Source organism: Macaca nemestrina, chromosome 16 (assembly GCF_043159975.1).
Source record: "Macaca nemestrina isolate mMacNem1 chromosome 16, mMacNem.hap1, whole genome shotgun sequence".
Lineage (NCBI taxonomy): Eukaryota > Metazoa > Chordata > Mammalia > Primates > Cercopithecidae > Macaca > Macaca nemestrina.
In genome coordinates, this window is record NC_092140.1 from 97,481,061 (window position 1) to 97,506,602 (window position 25,542).

The 25,542-nt window shown below is 40.5% G+C and overlaps 1 protein-coding gene across 13 annotated transcripts in view; it reads right to left on the reverse strand.

Moving 5' to 3' along the window:
* Positions 1 to 23,487, reverse strand: part of LOC105490184 (microtubule associated scaffold protein 2) — a 626,066-nt gene extending 602,579 nt beyond the window's left edge. For 6 of the 13 annotated variants that reach the window (XM_071081500.1, XM_011755573.3, XM_071081496.1 and 3 more), the window contains exons 1-2: positions 22,843 to 23,116; positions 4,376 to 4,448 (exon numbers count right to left, since the gene is read on the reverse strand). The gene's annotated coding sequence lies outside the window, so the exon portion shown is untranslated. Of the gene's footprint in view, positions 1 to 4,375; positions 4,449 to 22,842; positions 23,125 to 23,171 lie in introns of those variants that run through there. The other 7 variants (XM_071081504.1, XM_011755571.3, XM_071081502.1 and 4 more) reach the window with 5 other exon arrangements.
* Between the last annotated feature and the right edge of the window lie 2,055 nt (positions 23,488 to 25,542).

Here is a 25,542-nt window from a genome sequence, read left to right on the forward strand (position 1 = left end):
AACTCAACCTTCAAAAGAAGAACACAAATGATCTCCCTATGCAAACTCCCCAGCTTCTGCCCCAGGAAATCGCGACCAAATGGCTGATGTCAGCTCAGGTTCTCAGTGCTTCTACAAGGAGAGGGAAGAAATCACTGTATTAAGAATGTGCAAGCTGAAGCAATAACTCACATAACACTTGAATAATTACCCATTCATTTTGAATTATTCTGTAATTCCTGTGATAATTTCAAATATGATGAACTCCTTTGACATAATATGAGTATTGCAGGAAGTTTTCCAGGATTCCCATTGTAATTCATCATTAACTGGATGCATGTTCAAATATTACACAGCTCCCTGCTATCTGCTTCTAATAGCAGGAGCAAAGCCACTTCGTTTGCCTACTGGCATGCTTACCCAGTTAATTTCCAAAGATGACACAGTGCCAGCATGACCCAGCCCCCTGTGTGTGCCCTGATGACCTAGTTTAATAAAATCTGGCCTCATATCAAACAGATCACAGGTTTAATTCCTGGCTACAGCAGCTACGTAACAGTACATACAAGAGAGTGGTTCAGGGAAAATTGCACAGTCTTATGCACCATTTAAAAATGGACAACAAAGAAGCTTATATGGTTTCTATCATCTTAAGAGAACTGCTCATGTGACATTTACTGAATCCACCACTCCTTTTATCCCAATAACCAACATACTAAAATTCTGGGCTCTGGATCTATGAATTTAAATATTAAACTGTGTTTGGTCTTTTTTTTTTCCTCCTGTGTTTTCTGCCTAATGAAAAAGATGAATTAGGAAAAGGATTAACCTTACCCTGCCTCAAAAAACAGACTCTGTGACCCCGGTGCTTCTAATCTATTCTTGAGGATAATTTTAAAGCAGAAAATAAGATGCGCACACTGCTGGGCTTCTTCACATTCTCCAAATCTGAGGTATTTCAATGATTTAGATACTTCTGAATCACAGGACCTTCTTTGATAGAAAAATAAATTAAAAAAAAAAATAACCTTCAGAAATCTCTAAGGTCTCTAGGAAACCAACTGCAACCAACGATCCCCTCACATCTCATTATGTGGCACAAATTTAGTTCTAGGATTCCCCTGGCCTTGTTCAGCTGGTGTCCTCTAATGATAGAATTATCTGCTCAATTTTAAAGTAGCTCTGGGGGATGAGATGGGCTGGTCTGAAATGCATAATATTTGAGAAATGAGAAAGACATTAAAAAGTGGAGCCAGTCAGGTTCCAAGGAGGCCAGAAAGCCTAGTGGCAATGGGCATGCTGGCTACAACAGTAGCTCCACGCTTCACCTCTCAGAGCTGTAAAACGAGAGCCATGGCAGCACCTCCCCAGATGGGGTTCCGGGCTCAGCACAGTACTGAACTAGGAGCACCCACTGTACGTGGCTGTTACTAGCACCTGCACAGGGTAAAGTCATTCTGTCCCATTAAGCACGCATCAAGCACGTGGTGCTCTATACCTAATCTAACATCCACTGCAGGATAACCCACTAACTCCCTTCTTTCAAAAGCTGTGCTATCCTAAATCTCTCTTGCTGCAGAGTATATACATCTTTACAGAATCACCATAAACGATCTCCTCTTTAAAAGAATGAGGACAACTATTTGGACCATGCAATCACAAATTATTTCAATCCAAAAATCATGACGATTCAGGACAGTGAGAATACCAGATCATCATCAAACCTATCATTCTGTTTCATTTTAATATTCATTAAGCCAGTGTTTTCACAAATATTCCCTCTGTGTTTTCTAATAAGGAATATCATTCTCTCTACTGAAAGATAAGGAAACATGAAACACAAAATTATTAGCTCAGTATCACAGGTGCCAAACATCAGATCCAAAGTGCCTTCATATTCTCACTCCCCTTGGTGTTCCACAGGCAAGGATAATATCCACAAAGTAGAACAGACAGCTAAACAACTGTAGGGGTGGGAGGAATTAATTGATCTAAGCCTTCTTTATCTAGTTTCCCTTTTTCCTTCTGCCTCCTCCACTCATTAAAAAAAAAAAAATCTACATTTCTTTCTTCGAAACATAGATCATTTGTGTGTTGAGGGAGCAGAGGGGAGGTCGTTTTAGATGTAAATAACACCGGGGCAAAAATGGTTTTTGAATGAATGGTTTTTGTAGTCGATCACGTTTCTGTGCTTCTGTATTCAGAGTATCAAATCCTCCACTATATACATAGAGGGGAATGGGGGAGAAGGGGATAAACGATACAATAAGAAAACAAACTTTGGCCGGGCACGGTGGCTCACGCCTGTAATCCCAGCAGTTTGGGAGGCTGAGGCAGGCAGATCATGAGGTCAGGGATCAAGGCCATCCTGGCCAACCTAGTGAAACCTCATCTCTACTAAAAATACAAAAATTAGCTGGGCGTGGTGGCACGCATCTGTAATCCCAGCTATTCGGGAGGCTAAGGCAGGAGAATCACTTGAACCTGGGAGGTGGAGGTTGCAGTGAGCCGAGATTGTACCACTGCACTCCAACCTGGGTGACAGAGTGAGATTCCACATCAAAAAAAGAAAAAAAAAAAAAAAGAACGAACTTTTCATCCCACAAAGAGAGGGCCCCTTGAATATCCCTCTGGTCAATTTGTCTCCAGCACCCAAGAAACCAAAAGCTATTACTTAGGCCACATAATTTGTGTCCACAGCCTGGCATCTTTTCCATCTGTCATCTCTTCCTTCTTATGTGTCTTCAGCGCCACAGGGGCAGCTGCCAGCCCTCCACTACCAACGATCCAGCCACTCCAGCAGCCACCACCATCCTCACCACCCCACAACCTCCACCACTTTCACCATGACTCCAACTACCATGACTGCCACATCCACCTACCTGCACTGCATATGACTTTTCCCCATATCTGTTCCAATTTCCTCATTAACTTTTCAATCACCAGTCACATACTCCACCTGCAGCCCCTAAATCTGGCCCCAAAGTATTGCCACATCCTACTTAGCCTGTATTTGTCAACCAACATCTATCAAATACACCTAACAGCAACATCATAGCTTTTTGTTTCATCAGAAGATTATTTACAAAAATTTGTAAGTAATGAAGAACCATCCATTATGAATGTACTCAACATTCTGAAAGCAAATCTCTTTTACGGAGAAAAACAGTCCAAGTTTAAATCATCTTTGAGAACAAGGACACCACACAGGTGGTGATCTATAGAATGAAGCTTTCATGATTAAAGTAGGGCGAATCCGAAAGCACATACTATAAATCACCACATGGTAGCAACTCAGTCATAAATTTAGTTTAAAGCACAGTTTAGGTGTTTCTTTCCTAGTTTTAGCCCTAGAAAGTTCAGGCTAACCCTTTGGGACCCCAAACCTATAGCTACTGTGCTTCCGATAAGTTTCTTTCAAGCCACTCAAGTTTCTAGTCAAAGCCAAACCTCAAACTCTTGTTTCTATCCTCTGTCCCCTATGACTAGACCTTAATAAAAAGTGTTCCTTCCTTAGAGTCTATCATGAGTTGAATCCCAACAAGGCAGAGCCAACCTGCCAGTTGCTCAGGTTGCGCACTGTGGAAGAGCACCATGTTTAAGGAGGCATCAGTCTCATCGCAAGCATCTCTCTACTCGTTTAAAAGCTGTTCGTATTTTTATTAACACTTTGATGATTTAAAGATGGGTAATTTGATTATTTATATTACAATTTTCTAGCACATGGCAATAAAATGTCTTGTACTAAAAATCAGTATAGCTGAATAATTTCCCATCAGATGGAAGTGAAATGTCTTACAGAGGGGTGCTTTGGTCTAATTTGCACAAAGCACCATATGGGCTAGCAGCAGCCTTCAGAAAAGCTTCCCTCAAACGTTTTAAGCTTTCTGTGGTCTTGGCTGTTCACTAAAGCTTCTGCTCTTAGTTTAATGGACTGTTTGCACTGCATTCACTTTTTTCCTCCCAATCTGGTCTTCTTCCCTCAGTAACTTCAGTTATCAAGCACATCCCCTACTTAAAGCTCATGTCCTATGTCTGTCCATTAATATTACTAAACACATGCTAACATGACCCTTTGTTACAGAAGATCAATTGCTATTAAGAGGTGTCAACTCTAAACACACCCTACAAATTTAAAATCACTAACACGTTACTTGAACTCAGTCAATATGTAACTAGATTCCTCACAGCTTAAAAAAAAAAAATTAAGCTTTCATATAATTTATTTTCATTGACTTGTTTCATTAATAATATCACTTATTTAAAAAAAAAAAAAAAAAAAAAACTACCACCAGCTATTTACCTTGAGTATCAGGAAGTAAACAATATTTGAGAGACAATCACAAGCCCAAATCGAATGGAATAATAAATCAGGTAGAAATCCACATGAACTCACCCTGCTCGCCAGAAAATGAGTTTTACTGCCATTGGTGACAATGGGCCCTAGTAAACAATCCAGCTGTGGAAACCTTAAAAAGAAAAAGATATAGGAAAATTTAGAAGGAGAAAGATTCAGGAAGGCATAAACAGTAATTTCATTATAATAGGTCTTCTCACCAAAACATAAACTTAGTTCAGAAGTCCCTGAATCTATGCAATAATTATACCACAGACTCTTCATAATTGGAGTTGCTTCATCAACTCACCATTTCTTCCATTAGCTGAGTGTAGGATTTTAGAGATACTTAATCTTATTTTCAGATTAATCCTCAGTGGATTACATGACTTCAATTTTCTGTCTATATTAATCCCTCAAGTAGTTAATGATCTGCAAACTGATTCTTAAATACACCATATAAATGAAGTATCTTAAGGACTTAAGACAGAGCTTTTGTCAAGGGAAGAATACCTCTGATATATGAACAATCATGTCCATTTTATAGATCTTAATTTTCATATTATGCACCAAATTTATACTGTCATGCTTATTTTCTTCTAATTCAGAAGCAATAAAAAAACAGAGGAACTATGAATCCTACACACAATATTAACATTAATATTAATTAAATCGTTAAGAAAACTTTAATTCAAAAAATCAGCAAATAACTCTCTTCTCTAAATTGTCCAACAGGAAGACTAGTTACTAGTGGTAGAAAAGAGACAAATTTTCCTCCCAAATGTTACTGGCATATATACCACAGAATGGCTGCTATTAGTAGGTTGACTTATACAAAATTGCTGATTATTCAACCATTTTTTACCTATACACATGGCAATTTCATAATTTTACAAACAAAAAAAAATAAACAGGATTGAAAACCCCGGTGATTATGAAACAACTACATTTTCTAAACTACCTGTTGCTCAACATACATCATTTTTCTGAGTAACATCAATGGTCTGGGTATGAGTAACTGATTCCATTCTAATTTACCATCAATGGTATCTAAAACATAAGAAAGGAAAGGAATGACCTCCAGCATTTGGAAGGGCTTATGTGTATCTTTTCAATTATTTCTTCCCACCCAGTCCCCCGTTTACTTCCAACCCCCTCGACTTCCCCCTTGCAACATAAGACTCTTTTCCAAGAGCATAGATGTGACAGAAAGAAAAGCTGAGGGCTGGAAGACAAAAAGGTGAGACGGAGCATGCTGATCTCCAACAGGCGCAGGTGAAAGGGAAAGCAGGCAAGAGCAAGCGAGGGACAAGATGCAGGGGGCAGACGGATGCAGGAATAAGATGCAGAGGGAAGCGTGCAGAAGAGCTGCCCACTAGCTCAGGACAGGCGTGGCCAGGGAGCAGCACCCCACACAGGTCCAAGCCCAAGTCCATGGGGCAATGAAGTGAACATTTACTTCTGTCTTGTAATAAATGTAGTAACCCATCTATTTTAGTACCTACCCACAACTACCACCACCAGCACAACAGCATCACAACCACCCCACAATAACGTAAACTCAAAGCATGCACAACGCTAATGGGAGTAAAAACTAGTGCAATCAAGGCCATTTGGGTACCCCAGGTAGAAAATTCACAAGTTCCCAAAGGACGTTTTCTTCTAAGAAGGAACAGAAAAGGGTTTAAATAATTTTCCCTCCCACCAGGAGACCCATTAAACCAGCAGCCTACTACAAATTGTTTTGTTTTTGCATGAAAGAGCAGCCAGCTGCCAAATAAACTTTTTAATCTCTTTTTAGTACCACCCATTTCTCATTCCCTATTTTTCAGATTAATTATGTGAGGATAAAATGGAGGATTAAAATCAGCATTCTGTGACATGGTCACAGAACGGTGGTGACAAAGTCAAAGTTGATATGCTAGATGAAACCTGTCATTTTGTTCACGTCCAATCAGAATCTTAAAAACACGTAAGACCATGAAATTAAATGCAAGCAAAGTAAATCTGACATTCAGAGGCACTCTGTGTTGTTCCAATAGCGACTTTCCCCTTTAAACAGAGATATTTGGATCTACCGTGGATCACTACAGGGTTGAAGGTAAACGTATCAATGATGGCAGTGATAGTACTAATTGTAACAGAAAAAAAAAGAAAAGAAAATTGTCATTATTATTATTATAGGTACGGTCATAGATAAAGAGCTGCAAATAGAACAGCTCTGAATTAATAGACCAGTTGGAATTATACTTCAGGTTGTGGAATGGAGTTAGAAAGTGACTTTATGTTAACACGGAAATTAAAAAAGAGTGTGAACAAAATTAAGGAGTACTGGCTAAGGTCTGTGAAGTAGATACATACATGTGTAGAAGATGTCAGGTACCATTTCAATGAGGCCAATCTATGAAGAGCAACCTAAGAACCAACTGGGCAACATGAAACAGAGTAGCCTGAGGCCACTGGTAATTACCACTGTGATCAGACTAGGGTCTACAAGACCATCGGCCAGGAAACAGTACATGGAAGCTGATGTAAGAGGCAGAAAGAGCTGATGTTACCGAATGGCCCAGAGTCCTAGACGAGAGTTGAGGACGTGAACTCTACACATTGGTATGCAAACCCAAAACAGGTGGCTGCATAATAACCACGGAGAGAATTTGTTAAACATAGATTTGTTAAACATAGATTCCTGGACACCACCCTGAGGCTGATTGTTGTGCTCCAACGATTTATATTCTTGAAAGCTTTCCCTGGGTACTGCTGCAGCACAACTACATTGAAGAACAGGAGCTAGGGCAACAGATGGACACTACCAGAGAAGCAGTCTCTCGATTCAGCAGGAGTCTGAGCTGGACCATCAGGTATGCTTCATATACTAGTTCACTTAATCTTCATAGCAACAGCCTGAGTAGATTTCAATAACCCAATGTTGCAGAACAGGAGACTAAGGGAGCAGATCTGAAAGCTCAATAACTTGCCCAAGGTAACAACGCAAGAAAGATCAAATCCCACCTCATCACTTACTTCTTGAAGCTCTTCTATGGGTGTTCACTGTCTAATATGAAATGCATTGTATATAAATTGACTGTATATGTATGGATCTAATTCCAGTTCATAGTCAATTCCATTAATCTATTTGTATAACTTAACAACTTAGCATAAATACCACACTGTCCTGATTAATGTAGCTTGATAATAAATCTTGAACTCAGATTAAAAAAAAAAAAAAAGAAAAAAGAAAAAAGGAATGCATTCTAAAGCCTCTTGCAGGTGCCCTGGAATAACATGGCCCTCAACTCCAGCTCAGCCACACCACCCTTTCAACCAACCATTCCTGCTCCATGTGAACCAAGCTATAAGCAATCGCCTGGGCAGTGCTGTTGCAAGCCTCCTCACTGCCCTTGCTCCTGCCTCCTCCTAGAACGCCTCTGCTCTCATCTACCTCCTCTTCCAAGATGGAGCTCAGACCTCTCCTCTTTGCAAAGCCCTTCCTGAACACCATCAACTCTTTCCTAGCTAGAAATGACCACTGCCTTCCTTGGGTCTTGCAATAATTAGCACAATAAAAGATGATACTTCTCTCCAGTATTCATATGCCTGACCCTATGTAGAAATAGACTATGATTTTTGAGAACAGATGTCAGTAAATATTTTAAGAATAAATAAATGCAGCGCTAGAGCCAAAGCCAGAATCTGAATCTGGATCCAACTCAAAACCAGTATACCATGCTGCGTCTCTGAAAGCTCTGCATCCACTTTCATGAAAATCACTCTTAACATTGTCAAGACAGTAGCCACTCAGCAAGGGGTGGCCAATGAACACTTGAAATGTGGCTAGCCTAAACTGAGATGTGCTCTAAGTATGAAATACATTATTTTGAGGATTCAACATGAAAAAATGTAAAATATTTCCACATGAAAAATGATATTTTAAATATTTCAGGTTAGATAAGACATATTAAAATTAATTCCACGTTTCTTTTTGATTTTTAAATGCAGGTACTAAAAAACAGAAAATTACATATACAGCTCACGTTATATTTCTATTGAACAGAAATATACCCTATAAAGTATGCCTTAACTCTTCCTTATTAATAAATCCATTAACATGATGCTCAGCATAATTTAACCTTTCTGAATGACATAGAGCCAGAGCATCAAAGACTGTATTGCAGTGCTGAACAACATGGCCCTGCTAAGCACACAGAGTTTGTCCCGACACCTAAAGCTCAGAGAATATTGCTTTCAGAGTTCCACCGAGCCACTAAGCTTCTAGTCTACTATAGCTGCTGGCACTTCACATGTAACTCCTCAGGTTTCTTATCTTCCAATCTAGATATTTTACTGAAATCTGAGCAGGACCAGGACAAGGCAGAGCACCTGCCTTGGGGAGAACTAAAACTCTCAGAAATGAAGATAAACAATTTATTAAATAACGGCTTTACTGATAATGTAGCCCAGATACCATAAAATTCATCATCTTAAAAGGTGCAATTCAATGGTTTTTATCATATTCACAAGGTCATGCAAGCATCGCCACTATCAAATTCCAGAACATTTTCATCACCCCCCAAAGAAACTCATACCATTATCAGATACTCCACAGCCCTCCTTAGCCCAGCCCCTGACAACCAGTAATCTATTCTGTCACTTGAATTTGCCTATTCTGAACACTTCACATAAACAGAATCATATAACATGTGGTATTTTGTGTCTGGCTTCTTTCAATTAATAAAATGCTTTCAAAGTTCGGCCATATTGTACCAGAAATCGGTACTTCATTGCTTTTTATGGCTGAATAATATTCTATTGTATGAATACACCACATCTTATTTATCTATTAATCAGTTAATGGACATTTGGATTGCTTCCAGTTTAAGGCTACTATGTACACATTCATGTGCCAGTTTTTATATGGATGTAAGTTTTCAATTCTCTTGAGTATACACTTAGGAATAGAGTTTCTGGGTCATGTTGTTACTCTATGCCTATAATCTGAGTAACTATCAACTGTTTCCCAAAACAGCTGTACCATTTCACAGTCCCACCAGCAGGTATCAGGGCTCCAACATTTCCACATCTTCACCAACACTTAATTTTGTCTTTTTAATTTTAGCCATCTTAGTAGATGTGTAGTGATATATTATCGTGGTTTTAATTTGCATTTCCCTAATGACTAATGTGGACTGCCTTTCCATATGCTTATTGGCCACCTGTGTATCTTCTTTGGAGAAATGTCAATTCAAATCCTTTGTTGAATTTTTAATTGGGTTATTTGTCTTTATCATCCCCCAAAAGTTATACTGTTGAGTGAAATCATTTGTATATATTCTGGATAGAAGATCCTTATTAGATGTGTAATTTGCAAAAATTTAATCTCATTCTTTGGGTTGTCTTTTTCTTGATGATATCCTCTGAAGGAAACAATTTTATAATTTTTATGAAGACTAACCTATATATTCATCACTCCTGCTTTTGGTGTTACATATAAGAAAATATTGCCTAATCCAAGATCATGAAGGTTCACTCTTACTTTTATTCCTGAGACTTACTGTTTTATATTTTACATTTAAGTCAATAATCCATTTTGAGTTAATTTTGTATATGGTATGAAGCAGGATCCAACTTCATTCTTTTACACATAGGCAACTAGTTATTCCAGCACTATTTATTAAAAAGATCATCCTTTCTTGAATTGAATTATCTTGTCACCTTTTTGAAAACCAATTCATAAAAAATGCAAGGGTTTGCTTCTCGGCCTTATGGATCAGTTTTATACCACTGATCTATAAGGATATAATTTGCCTGCATCACGCTGTCTTTACCTTAGTTTTATATTAAAATAGTTTTGAAATTGGGACATGTGATTCCTTCAACTTTGTTCTGCTTTTTCAGGATTACATTGACTATTCTGGGTCCTTTGCATTTCCATATCAATTTGAGGATTAGCTTTTCAATTTATTGGAAGGAAAAGACCTCTGTTTTTGATAGAGATTACATTAAATCTGCAGATCAATTTGGGAAGCATTGTCACCTTAGTAAGTCTTCCAGTCCATGAACACAGGATGTCTTTTCATTTATGTACGTTACCTTTAATTTCTTTTAACAATGTTTTGCAGTTTTTAATATACAAGTCCTGAATGTCTTTTGGTAAATTTGTTCCTAAATATCTTATTGTTTTTGATACTACTACAAACGGAAATTTTCATCTTCACATTGTCAATTGTAAGTGCATAGAAATACAACTGATTTTTATTAATCCTGTATATGGCCACCTTACTGAACTTGTTTTTTAGTTCTCACAGTCTGTGTATAGAGTCCTCAGGATTTTCTACATACAAGATCACATCATCTGCAAAGAGATAATCTTACTTCTTCCTTTCCAATCCGGATGATTCTTCTTTCTGTTCCTTGCCTCACTGCCTTGGCTAGAACGTTCAGTATTATGCTGAATAAAAGTGAAAACAGTAAACATCCTTGCCTGTTCCTTATTTTAAAAGGAAAACAGTCTTTCATAAGTACGATGTTAGCTGTGGGTTTTTCACAGATTCCCTTCATTAGGTTGAGGAATTTCCCTTCCATTCCTAGTTTTGTATTTTTATCATGAAGTGCTGTTTGAATTTGTCAAGTGGCTTTTTTTTTCTGTTTCTATTCAAATGATTATGAGGTTTTTGTACTTTATTATATTAATATGGTATATTAAATTGATTGATTTTCAGATGTTAAACCAGCATTGCCCTCCTCAGATAAATCCCACTTAGTCATGGTATACAATCCTTTTTATACACTGCTGATTTGTTTGGTAGTATTTCCTCGCAGATTTTTGTATCTATATTCATACAGAATAACAGCTGATATTTTTCTCGTGATGTCTTTGGCTTTTGTGTCAAAGTACTACTGGCCTCAAAGAATGAGCCAAGAATGTTCCCTCCTTGTCTATCTTCTCGAAAAACATTATGCAAAACTGTTGTTAATTCTTTAACCATTTGGTAGAATTTACCAGTGAAGCCATCCCAGTCTGCGCTTTTCTTCGTGGAAAAATGTTTGATTACTAATTCAATCTCCTTTCTCGTTATAGGTCACTTCAGATCTGCCCCTTCTTCTTGAGTCAGTTTGGTAGTATATGTCTTCCTGGGAATTTACCCATTTCATTCAGTTTATATAATTTGTTGAAATAAATGTATTCACAATGCTCTTAATTTCTCTAAAATGGTAGTGATTCTCCTTCTTTTATTTTGATTTTAATAACTGAGTCTTCTCTCTTTTTCTATTAGTTAAAGATTTGTCAATTTTTTGATCTTTTCAAAAGACAACTTTTTGTTTTTATTGATTTTTTCTATTGTTTTTCTATTCTCTATTTCATTTACTTCTGTTCTAGTCCTTACTATATTTAGTTTATATTCAGTTTATTATTTATATATCTATAAATATATAATTTTAAATATATACAATTTTAATATATTATGTCATATTACATATAAATATATATTTAGTTTACTTAGTTTGCTCTTTCTTTACATTATTAAGGTGAAAATTTAGGTTGTTGGTTTGAGATCTTTCTTCTTTTGTTAATATAGTTATTAATAGATAAAATCCCTCTAACTATTGATTTAGTTGCATTTTAGAAGTTTTATTGTGTTATGTTTTTGTTTTCATTCTTCCTAAACTATTTTCTAACTTGCCTTCCGATTTCTTCTGTAACCCACTAGTAGTGTGTTAATTTCCACATTTTCTGTATTTCTGAAATTTCCTTCTATTCTTGATTTCTAATATCATTCCATTGTGGTCAGAGAACATATTCTGTATTATTTCGGCCCTTTTAAATTCATTAAAACTTGTTCTGTGACATAGTCTATTTTAAAGAATTTTCTAGAGACATTTAAGACAATGTGTATTCTGCTACCATTGGGTGAAGTGTTCTTTAGGTGTTTGTTAATTCCAGTTGGCTTATAAAGTTGCTCAAGCCTTTTATTTCCTTGCTGATCTTCAGCAAAAAATAAGATCTTCTCAGTTTCAACCCATTATTGAAAATGAGGTATTGAGGCCGGGCACAGTGGCTCACACCTGTAATCCTAGCACTTGGGGAGGTGGAGGCAGGCAGATCACCTGAGTTCAGGAGTTTGAGACAAGCCTGGCCAACATAGTGAAAGCCTGTCTCTACTAAAAAATATATTTAAAAAAATAGCCAGGCATGGTGGCATGAACCTGTAGTCTCAGCTACTTGGGAGGCTGAGGCAGGAAAATCACTTGAACTCAGGAGGCGGAGGTTGCAGTGAGCCAAGATGGCACCACTGCACTCCAGCCTGGGCAACAGAGCGAGACTCTGTCTCAAAAAAAAAAAAAAAAGAAAGAAAGAAAATGTGTACTGAAATCTCCAAATATTATTGTTGAATTTTCTATTTCTTCTTCCAATTCTGTTTCTGCTTCACATATTTAGGGGATCTATTGTTAAATACATGTATGTTCAAATTGACTTCCTGAGAAACTGATCCCTTCAACAACAGGTAATGACCTTGTCTTCTGTAATAATTTTCAACTTACAATTTATTTCACTTCATATCCGTATAGCCATTCCAGCTCTCCTTTTATTACTATGTTCATGTTATATCTTATTCTATTCTTTTACTTTCACAGTATTTGTGTCTTCATGTATAAAGTGAGTCTGGTGAATGGCATATAGTTGAGTCATGTTTATTTCATGTTTATTAATTCTGCCAATCCATGCCTTTTGACTAGACTGTTTAGTCCATTTACATTTAAAGTAAAAACTAAAAATGGCAGGATTTTACGTCTGCCATTTTGCTATTTGTTGTCTGTTATGTCTGACGTCTTTTTGTTCCTCCATTACTGCCCTCTTCAATGTTAAATACACATTTTTCAGTGTCTCATTTTCATTCTGTTTCTTTTACTATACATTTTTTAGTTATTTTCTTAGTGGTTTGTACTCTTTTATATTTACCTATACAATTACCTTTACTGCTACTCTTTATTTCTTCCTGTGGATTTGTGTTACTGACTTGTGTCCTTTAGTTACGAACTGAAAGATTACCTTTAATATTTCTTGTAGGGGCAGTCTGCTAGTGACAAATTCTCTGCTTTTGTTTTTCTGAGACATCTTAATCTTTCATTCTTTTTTGAATAATAGTTTTGCTGGGCATAGAATTCTTAATTGACAATTTTTTGTCTTTCAGCATTTTGAATACATCATTCCACTATCTTCTAGCCTCCAGTTTCTGATGAGAAGTCAGCTGCTAATCTTATTGAAGATCCTCTGTACATGATTACTCACTTCTCTCTTGCTGCTTGAGTTTTTGTCCATTATTTCATCAAGTAGTCTTTCTGTCCCCTTTCTCTCATTCCTCTCCTTTTGAGATTTCAATTACATATATGTTAGTATTCATAATGGTATCCCACAAATCTGATGTTCTGTTCATTTCTCTGCATTCTTTTGACTTTCTGTTCCTCATAGTATATAATTTCAATTGATTTATTTTCAAGTTTGCTGATTCTTTCTTCTGCTAATTCAAAACTGCCGATGAGCATCTCAAATAAATTTTTTTCATTTCAATCACTGTACTTTTCAATTTCATTTCTATTTTATTCCTTTTTTAATAATTTCCCCCTCTTTACTGATATTCTCTATTTGATGAGACACCATTTTCCTACTTTAATTCTTCAGACAAGGTTTCCTTTAGCTCTTTGAACACATTCATAATAGCAAATTTAAAATGTTTGTCTAATAAGTCCAGTATCTGGACTTTCTCAGGGATACTTTTGTTTTTCCTGTTATGGCCCATATGCTACTGCTTGTGTGTGTGTGGAAATTTTATGTTGAAAACTGGATTTAAAAAAATATGGCAACTCTAGAAATAAGATTCCACACTGCATAAAGATTTGTTGTTATATTTGTTGCTATTATTGTTTCTATTGCTATTTCCCAAATTACGTAAAGTCTACTTTCTTTACCATGTTCAGCTGCTGAAGTCTAGCTTCAGTGGTCAGCTAATGATGGGAGAGAGATTTCTGTCTTGAACCAATACATATCACAGCCCTTGCTGAGGGATTGTGTGTGTTGGGGGGTGGGGTACATGCTTTCAACACTCCAGGAGGTAGTTTACAACTCTTAGTCTTCTCTTCCTACTTTACTTATGCAAAGCCTCATTGTTAGTCTGAGATGACAGATTAAGGCCTTCTTAAGTATTTCTTGGACATACAGATATGGGCCTTCTGGATTCCAAAGACTACATCAGAGGTTTTTAAAGCCCCCATACATATCTCCTTTTTTTTTTTTTTTTTTAAAGCCCCCATAGATATCTCCTTTCCCAATTTTTCCTTTTAAGTTTTTTGGTTAACCCCAACTGGTGTCACTGCCTCAGGCAGCTGAGAGATTAAACAATTACTGCTGATTGTTTTCCACAGATGCCCTAGGGCTCTGCAAAACAAGCTCTGAGAATGGAGATTTTGAGCAAGCTTCTAGAGCAATCATATAGTGACAATTTTCTGAGACTGGGATCTTGGAGGGCTCTAAACCTGTTTTGTCCCTTTCAGTGGCTTCTAGGCTATTAGTTGTTGTTTTTGGTTTGTTTGTTTGTTTTTTAGACGGAGTCCTGCTCTGTCACCCAGGCTGGAGTGCAGTAGTGCCATCTCAGCTCACTGCAACCTCCATCTCCCAGGTTCAAGTGATTCTCCTGCCTCAGCCTCCCAAGTAGCTGGGATTACATGCACACATCACCATGCCCAGCTAATTTTTTTTTTTTGTACTTTTAGTAGAGATGGGGTTTCACCACATTGGCCAGGCTGGTCTCAAACTCCTGACCTCAGGTGATCTGCCCGCCTCGGCCTCCCAAAGTGCTAGGATTACAGGTGTGAGCCACTGCGCCTAGCTTAGGCTATTAGTTTTGAGGGCTACAACGGAGCTGCAGAGGAAAGAATGGGAATAAAGTAAGTTTAAAAATCACAAAGTTCACTGTTCTTACTGAGATTCAGATCTTTTTCTTGAATAAATATTCCTCAGATTGTTATAAACCCTTGATTAATTTCCACCATTCTAAAACAGTTTATTTCGGTATTTTTGCCAGTGCTTTCATTGTTGTTGTGCAGGAGAGACTTTTCAGAATGTCTTTACTCCAATAATTCAGATATGCTTCCGAGATAAGTAATATATTAATGCAATATTTTTAAGAAATCAAAATTAATGGAAAAAAATCCATGATGAACGAAATACTAAAACTTTAATTACAGATAGAATCAGTAACAGTGCTGTTCCCAACCAAACTGGAGCCTGACACAAAAGGAAAAATCAGTAATACTGATCCTGTCTTCCTTTAAAATTTTGATATTTTGTTCATTATAGATTTTTTGCATTAATCTTGATTTTCTAAACTGCATAAAATTTTTATTTGTATTACTGACTATCTTGGTGTCCCTTAAATTTTGTGCCTGAGGCAAGGGCTCACCTAGCCTCTCTCTAGTGCTGACCCTGGAGAAATGTGGTTGCAGGCCACGTTCCTGCTTTGCTATTCCCTAAACTGAGATATTAATGCTAACTCACATTTATATTTTATTCCAATATCTTGGGCCATTATCAAAATTAAAATCCTAAAATTTAGCAGAGAATTTTCAGTATAAAGTTTGGGGGTAGAGGACAATGTATTTATACCAAAATAACTTCAAAATCTGCTAGTAGTGGCAAATTAGCTCACCCAATATAAAACTAATTACTACCTGTCAGTTAAAGTAATATAATGTGGATTGAAAAAAAAAAAAAAGAATACTTGCTAGAGTTTTCAGAAAACTAAATGTAATGTTTGGCATGTTCACTGTACAAACTTCCAATGATAACACTAATAGAAAATGCATCAGGCTTAGAAACATCAATTTCAACCAAAATCATTCTGCTACATGATTTCAATTCTCAAATTAACTTCCCCTGAAATAAACTGATAGTAATATAAGAATTAGAAGCAAAAAATGTGTCTGGTTTAATATGTGGCAACATTTCCAACCTGAGAACACAATTATTTGTGTGCAGAAAAATACTGCCTGTCTTGAGAAGCTATTTTCAATGAGTAATGTTAAACAGCTTAGTACAAAGATAATTAATTCTGGATGATTTAAGATTACTTCTCCCATATTTACAGAGACGGTGTTCATATTAAGTTTTTAGACTAGTACTTTGCAGTAGCAATCTGATGAAGTGTGGAAAATAAACTTCCCTATTAAGTGTGCATTATTTGCTTCTGCTGTTTTATTATCATTTATTGTAATCCACGGCTCTATATTTCTTGCTTTCTCTATGGTACTTCTGGGGAAAGCACTTAAAATCACTGTATCAATATCCGCCTGTTTCTGGACAAATGTATTTGCCTCATTACAGTCTTCATAGATGCTAACGCACAATGTTGGCTTTTCATTTCTGCAAGGTGAGTCAAACTTTCTAAAGTCAGTATCAGGCAGTCATCAACACTCGTTTGGCCCTAATCACATACACTGCTGACTCACCTATAGTGACTGTGGGAAGACACTGTTTTGTTTTTCTATGGGAACTGAATATACTGGTACAATGGGTCTACAGTAAACACAGTAAAAAGACTAACAAGGAGAGGACCTCAGAGATCATATAGCCTATCCTCTCTGGGACAAGGGAAGTACATTTGGCTGAAATACACTAATCTTGTTTTTAAAATCTCTCAACGGATAAACAGTCTCTTCTCCTTCTATCTAGTCTAACTGATAAAAAATAGAAATAACGAGACCAAAGTAATCATTTTTTATTTTAACTATTCGTTCATCTAACCATTTATTTTAAATTAAATTAAAATAATTTATTTTAAATTTATTGATTTATGTACTTATTTAGCAGATGATATGACCATCTATCTAGAAAATCCAAGGAAAATAACCACAAAACAAGGTTATAATTAATAAGAGTTTGAAAAATGCTTGGTAACATTACATTTTAGAATAGCTTTCTATATATCAATTATTGGTTATATGTAATTCAACCAACATATAGAATATATACAACCAATTAGAAGAAGGCCCATTTACAAAAGCTAAAGAAGAATATCAAATACCCAGGAATGACCTTACGTCCCCCATTTTCCAAATACAATAGGGCACGTGAGAGACGCCTGCAAAGTAAGAGACCACAAGAAGTCATGACAGGCACAGAGAAGAGAGTCAGGAACACCAGACTCCTATAAATGCCACCTCCCCAATGCCAGCTGCACACGTCCACTCAAGCCGCTGTGATGCTCCCTAACCACCAGCAAACAATCCAAGGAAACTCTATATGAGAGATTTCTGTTTTGGTTGTTGAGTTTAAAATTGTTACAAGCTAACAGCTTAAAAAATGAAACAGCTATCCCATCCCGGTTCCATACCCCTGTCCCCGTGAGTACAGGAAGGCTGTAACTAAAAACCAGCAGACAGGCCCTGGCTGCAGCTCCCCAATGGCTTCTTCACCTTCTCCACTAAGAAATTCATGATAGCCTGTTGCCAGGTCCACGTGTGTGTGTGTGTGTGCGTGTGTGCGTGTGTGTGTCTGTGGTGTTCTGATTAGCAGATGTAGGGCAGCCATCTGGGCATGCAGGAGCCTCAGTCAACGTCTGAGTAATCTCCCCTCCTCGAACCCTAACCAACCCCAGTTGCCTTTAAGCTGGGGATTCTCTCCGGCTCAGCTCCACTCAGCAAGTTGTTCTAGGTTCTTGGTATTAAGGCATTCCTCAAGCAAGAGCAGTGTGGTTCCCACTGTCCACAACTTTTATACATCATAGTTCCATTTGTTCCCAGGGTGACTGCAGGGAGTCCAGGCTGGAATGAGCTGGCCCCCAGCCCCTTTCCTATGACAAGCCAGTGGGAGCCATCACTGAAAACATACACTCGCCCTCCCTACTCGTATTCACGTATGGTCTAGGCTGGATCCCAATGCCCTAGGAGGCCCTCAGTTCCAAGCCACCACACTATTAAGGCCCCAAGAACACCACCAGTGTTCGTGGGCAGACTCGGGTGGCTGGAGCAGGGGATAGGGCTGCTGTCATGAGGAAAAGCTGGCCATGAGCATGAGATCCCCCACTGCGGCCTGCAGCTGCCTCCCTGTGCTCCCCACCAATGCCAGCTGCACTCTGGTCAGGCGGCTCACTCTTCCATCTCCTTCAGGGCTCTGCTCACCATCTCCTCTCAGTGAGGCGTCCCCTGACCACACTACTTGAAAGAGCAATTCCCCATCTCCCACGCCTGCTCCCCCGTCTCTGATTTACTTTCTCCATAGCACTATCCATACCTGATATATTAAGTACTTAACCTCATCTGATTCATTCCATTGTACTGTAAGTTCCTCAAGGGTACAGTTTTTGTCTGTTTTGTTTGCTGCTCTATACCTAACATGTAGAACAGTGCCTGGCCTATGGAGACACTCAAACTTTTTTGTTAGCTGGTGTGGGGAAAAAAAAATCTGGACACTGGTTAAAGGCAGTCAAGACAGATTTTACTCCATACTACCACAGTGAAAGAGACCTCAGTATAGAGCTGAGCTCAACTCCGATTCAGGTAGAGGTGACTGGGTGTTTTAAAGAGAGAATGAGGAACTAGCGAAGAAAAATGAGAATGTGTGTGGGCTCAAGCAGGGTCAAGGACATAGAACATTACAGCAAGCAGACCAGGGGGTTTGCCAATGAGACTAGGCCATCTGTGACTGCTAAATGTCACTTGTCAAAGTTAGGCTCCTACCCACCTACAGAGACTAGAGGACAGAGCCCTATCCTCCCTGATGATTACATGTCAAAGGAATGGCTCAGACACTGAGGAAGACACTCCAGGTGGTAGGAGACACACATACACCTCAAAGGCACAGAGAAAGAATTACAATTGTAAGTTTTTCATAAACCACCTAACAAAATGAAAGTCAGGGGCCTATTATCATTTGTGTAGGCTAGAACAAAAGACAAATACTTTGGGGCAGCCTTGAGCTTTTGTAGGCAGGAATGCAAGTGAGGCTGGGTCATCCCAGGAACATGGCCTTAGGCTGCTAGATGCCATGTTATAAGGCTTGGCTGTGTCCCCACACAAATGTCATCATGAATTATAATTCCCATAATCCCCATATGTCATAAGAGGGACTAGGTAGGAGGTAATTGAATCATGGGGGCGATTACCCTCGTGCTGTTCTCGTGATAGTAAGTTCTCATGAGATCTGATGGTTTTATAAGGTGTTTTCCCCCTTTTGCTCATTATTCTCTCCTGCTGCCATGTGAAGAAGGATGTGTTTGCTTCCCCTTCCACGATGATTGTAAGTTTCCTGAGGCCTCCCCAGCCACGCTGAACTACGAGTCAATTACACCTGTTTCCTTTATAAATTACCCAGTTTTGGGTATGTCTTTATCAGCAGGGTGAGAACAGGCTAATACACCATGTGACAGTGTTTTCAGATCCCTCGGAGGGTGGGAGCACAGACAAAATTGTTTGTGTTGAAAGCTGCAGTTCTTACAGGCCAAGGTTGAGGCCCAGTTGAGAAGAGGGCTCAGGTGAGCCTGGCTAAAGTTTGGTCAAAAGGAGAGTCTCTGAGGATGGGTGGGTGGATGGTAGATAGATGACTGATGGATGGATAATTGATAGACGAGGTATATGGGTTGGTGAGAAGGGTCAAGATGATAAGATCTAAAGGCATCCACATTCACACAGGAAGTACAAATCATTTCAGAGAAAAGGGGAAACTCCTTGACTCTTTTCAACAACTCGTTTCAAACATGTGTGTGGTGGATATTATAAGCCTCCCACTTGCTCATAAAAACTGCTAATGGGAACAAGCTGATATTCATCTAGTCCTTCCAAACATGCATTTGTTTCCTGTAGGATATTTTCCAGGAATGAATTTGTTTGCTCACTGTCGAAAATTCATATTAGAGACCAATCCTAACAAGCTTACAGAAGGATCTCCTATGGAGCTGATGCTATCTGTTCCTATTAACATTTTATTAATGAAGCATCTTTCAGTAGGGTTTTTTCTTTCCTTTCCGCCTGGCATCCTGCCTCTGAGAGGAGGAAGAGCTTTTTTAACCCACTTTCCTCCCTTCCCCACCCCATTTCCACTCTTCTCCACCTCCAGCTCACACACTGATCCAAAACAGTCCCATGTGTGTGAGATTACCAGGCAAGGAGCTGGTTCTCCAGGTAAGTGCCTGATTTCAGAGGCTCCACACAGCCCTAGGTTATAGCAGTTTGCATTTTCTCAGCAAGACAACTATGATATTGTACAGATTCTTTTTTTATCTTTTCAGATGACAAAAATTAAACTAAGAATAGGCAATTTTGTAAGTTAATATTCAAAGATAAGCTGGAGCCTGGGATAGATGCAGGGTCTGTGGAACCTTGGGTTTATATAATTGGGGGTGGGAAGGTAGAAAGAGTACTCTCCCTATTTAAAAAAAAAAAAACCCAAAAGCGCAAATAGAAACTCAGGGATGACCACATGAACACACTGCCAGTGCCCCTCCCAGAGGGCTCCGAAGAAGCCTGTGTGAGGGAGGGACCTGAGGCTTAGGTTCCTTAGCTCCCCAGTCGATCTGCCGCTGCTGGAGATAGAAAGGACTAGAGAGGTTTCTGCCACAGCATTCAAATCTCCAGAAAATCGCTAAGCATAACAGTCTTCTATTACATCAATCCCCCAGACGCTATTCTTACCTCTCGTTCACAAACCACCATCCCTGCTGTTCCCTCTAATTTGCCAACAGCAATTCATTATAAAAGTGTGTATGCCGGGGTGGGTTTGGGCATCCTCCCGGATTTTGGCTTTAACAGTCTAGTTCCGTGTCAATTATGTAATAGCCAAAACAGGGAGTTTAACGGAGTACCAAAAGCACAGTCAGAGTTCTTACATAAGCCTTCATAAACCATCCATAAGATCTGCTTCTAGATTTGGATATTTGGGATTACATAAGGTAGACAGAAAACATTGCCTCAGAGGCCAGGTTTCTTTCTGACCTTAAAAACAATAAAAGCTTTTTGCACTTAATTTACTAGTTTACAGTAATACAGTAAGTTTTTAATTTGATACGGAAAATAATCTTTCCTATGACTTACTTTACCGTGTAAACATAAAGGAACCCTGACACTACTACTCAACTTTCATTGGTACTTCCGCAAATGAAATATATATCACTTAAGATTCCCAAAAGTATTCTACACGGAATTATGGGTCCCTGATAAACACCAACTACTCTTTGCAGGAAAAAGAATAAAGAAAGAGCATTTAGACAAAATACGAAAGTCTATATGCTGTAATTCTTTGATGTGTCCCCTTTCCAATACCATTTTTTTCTTCCCATGTTTCTAACAACGTATTTTTGACTTACCTTAAACCAATGTAGCAACACCATAGGCTACAAAGTGACAAAACAATGCTCCACAATGGGTCTCACCCCTTGCTACACGTTAGAATCACCAGGAAAGCTTTTTAACATTATAGGTATCAAGGCATCACCCCAAACCAATTAAAACAGAATACTGGGTGGAGGGGGGACAAGGGGTCTTCCCAGCCATCAGTATATCTGATGTTTTCTACTTTTGTATTTTTACCTGAAAAATATAGCCATAAATGTGAGTACTGGTTTTGGGGCCTGTGGAAAGGCAAGGGAAAGAGAGACACATCTTGAATAACTGGCAACTCATTATTACCACATTTCCATCAGAGATAAAAATAAAATCATTCAATAGTTTGAAAACTAGAAAGGATACACGTAGGATCTTTTTACCAATAAGTAGTCAAAGAATTCTCACCAATTCATAATAGACTTTACAAAACCAATTTTTCAATGCTTTACAATTTTACCTAACGACTTTTTTTAATATAGGGTCCTATATTATCTTAAAAGGGTACCTCAAGCTAAAACCACTGCTTATCTCCAAGTAAACTTAAAGCATGACACTCTCTTCTTAGGTGCTCTGGTAATCACACATAACTTTACCAATGAGCAAATATTTTTTTAAGCACTTATATAACAGAGAGTACAGGCGCCTTTGGTATCCTGCCAAGAGTACTTCTTTCCGTGTTTGTATTTAAAATAGAATGGTAGTAACATCACTTGTGTGCCTGTAATTTCTTCTGTGCACAGGCTCAGAATGAAAAAAAAAAATGGATGTAGAAAGCCGCTTCACTGCTTTGCCATTATAAAGCTTGAAGGAAATAACACACTCATACTAAATTAAGACGAAGACTCAGACCAAATTATCCAAAGCTGGGGGTGGGTAGGGAAGAACTCGCTTTAACTAACCTACCAACGCCTCTAAAGCAGGGGGTGTTGAACCTGGCAGCACGCGAAGGTGCCAAAAGAGCTGCAGTCCCTCAACCAGAGCAGGTGATGTGGGCAGGAAGCATCAGCGCTCCGGAGACGAGAGGCCGAACCAGCCCGGCGCTGCCCCGTGCCCGGCTGCGCGCTCCCCAACTCCGCGCACCTGTCTCCGGCGGGTCCAGAGGGCGGGCAACAGAGCCAGCCGACCCCGCCGGACAGCGCAGCAGAGGATTCGCTCACCTGGGTCGAAAAGAGCCAAGAAAGATATAATGTCCAAGAGGCCACCACTGCCCTCACCGAGACGCTCATCCCGGGCCAGGTTCCGCCACGCCGCTTCCTCCTCCTCTCCAGCTCGAGTTTTCTATTTACCGACAGGTCTGTACTCCGCTAAGCGGTCAAGGGTTTCCGCAGAAGGGAGAAGATAAACTTACCCTGAGAGCCGGCGGCGGCGGCGGCGCAGGTGGAGCGAGAGGGGCGCCCCCGCACCTGGAGCAGCCGGCGCTCGCTATCACCTCTGCCCGCCCACGCCCGCGCCGCGGCTGCGCCCCACTCCGCGCCCCCGCACTCACCTCGGCGCAGGCACCGCCCAGGCCGCCGCCCCCGCTCGAGCGCCGGGGCGCAGCCGGGGACTGGAGCCGCCCGCGCGACGCCTAGGCGCTCCCGGCTCAACCGCGGCCGCGGCTGGTCCTCTGGCCGCCTCGCCTGGACAAAGAGAAGCCGCGGGGCTGGCGGCCGCCCAGCCCAACCTTCGCAGCGCGCCGCGCGCGCCTCGCCCGCGAGGTGCCGTCCGCGCTGACAGCGGCCAGGCGGCGAGCGGGCCCGAGCGGTAGGCGGCGCGGGGCAGCTGATACGCGCACCCCCTCCTGGCCGCCTGGAGACGCACTCGCCGACACCCGGGCGCCTCCTCCCGGCCCGCACTCTGCGCCCCGCGTCGCAGCCCCTCAGCCGGGAGTCGCAGCGCCCTCTGCCGACCGCCCCTGCGCCGGCTCCTGCGCGCGCGCCTGCCCGCCCCAGCTCCAGCTCCAGCCCCAGCTCCAGCTCCAGCTCCAGCTCCAGCTCCAGCTCCAGCCCCAGCCCCAGCAGCCCCAGCCCCAGCCCCAGCCCCAGCCCCAGCCCCAACCCCATCCTCACCCTCGGCCTCCACAGGAGGCGGGCGCGGCGCAGGCGGTTGCTCCGCTGGTCACCGCGGTGCCCGAGCGTCGGGAGACCCCAGGAGAAAGAAGGAGTAAGACTGGGTTGGTGGCTCCAGGGCAGGCCTCTGGGAATGGGTTCCGCTGTTTTCCGCTTAGAACAGAAGAGGGAGCCGCTTCGAATTAGGCGCAGCAAGAGGCATTGGGGTTCAGCATCGGGAAGAACTTTGGAGGACGCTAGGGCGCCTGATTCACAGGAGCCCAAAGCCAGTCTCTAAAAAGATTTGAGCAAAAGGCAGGCATTTCTTTCTAGAAGAAAGCTTATTTCTGTGTTTAATGAGCACCAAATGTGCCTCCCCACTGTCCGAGGGGTTCCAGCGAGACTTGACTGCTCTTATGGTAAATAGATGAATTAATGATTTCTCAAAGACCTTTTTCCAGTCCTACCTGAAATGCTCAGGCTCCCCTATGCGGTGCACCTGGAAGGTTTGAAAAGGCAAGCGAAACTAGAGGACTTTTGCAGACTCTGATTCAACCAGCAATGGAATAAAGATTTACCATTATAAAGATGAAACGATGTTGCTGGTCTTTGCACTATTTAGGTTGGCTTTTTTTGTGTTTTTAGGGGATGTCTTTCCAAATCACTGTGTTAAGCAATACTTTATGCCAGTTAATTTTTTTTTTAACCAAGTGGACTACTTGGTGAAGAGAAATCACGAAATGGCACTTTTTTTTCAGACCACTATCTTTTAAAATTATTCCATCAGCTCTTCCTTTTCCCCTGGAAGAATCTAGGACAAATTTCATAGCTTTTCCTGTCACTTTCAGGTGTTCATAAACAGTCAGATTTGCTGTTATTAAAAAGTCCAGGCCAGGCGCAGTGGCTCACGCCTGTAATCCCAGCACTTTGGGAGGTCGAGGCAGGCGGATCAAGAGATCGAGATCATCCTGGCTAACACGGTGAAACCCCGTCTCTACTAAAAATACAAAAAATTAGCCGGGCGTGGTGGCGGGCGCCTGTAGTCCCAGCTACTAGGGAGGCTGAGGCAGGAGAATGGCGTGAACCCAGGAGGCGGAGCTTGCAGTGAGCCGAGATGGCGCCACTGGACTCCAGCCTGGAAGACAGAGTGAGTCTCCATCATAAATAAATAAATAAATAAATAAATAAATAAATAAATAAATAAATAAATAAAATTTTAAAAAAGTCTAGTCCAATCCAAATCAAAACTTTAATCACAATCCATTCAAGCCTTCCCCACTCGCCTCCCACCACCCACCAGACCCCAACCTGACCCAAGCTCAGAAGCCTGCAAGGAGGAGGAACACGACCTTTGATTCCTGCTTGTGTCCTCCCCAGCTAGCTCTGTGAAGACTGGTTCCACACCAGGCACGTTGGCTCATGCCTGCAATCCCAGCACTTTGCGGGGCTGAGTCGGGTGGATTACTTGAGGTCAGGAGTTCGAGACCAGCCTGGCCAACATGGTGAAACCCTGTCTCTACTAAAAATACAAAAATTAGCTGGGTGTGGTGGCGTGCACCTGTAATTCCAGCTACTCAGGAGAATCACTTGAACTCGGGAGACAGAAGTTGCAATGAGCCGAGATCATGCCACTGTACTCCAACTGGGCGACAGAGCAAGCCTAGCCTGGGTGACAGAGCAAGCCTCTGTCAAAGAAAGAAGTAGGGTGTGGTGGCTCATGTCTGTAATCCCAGCACTTTGGGAGGCCGAGGCGGATGAATCACGAGGTCAAGAGATCGAGACCATCCTGGCCAACGTGGTGAAACCCTGTCTCTATGAAAAATACAAAAA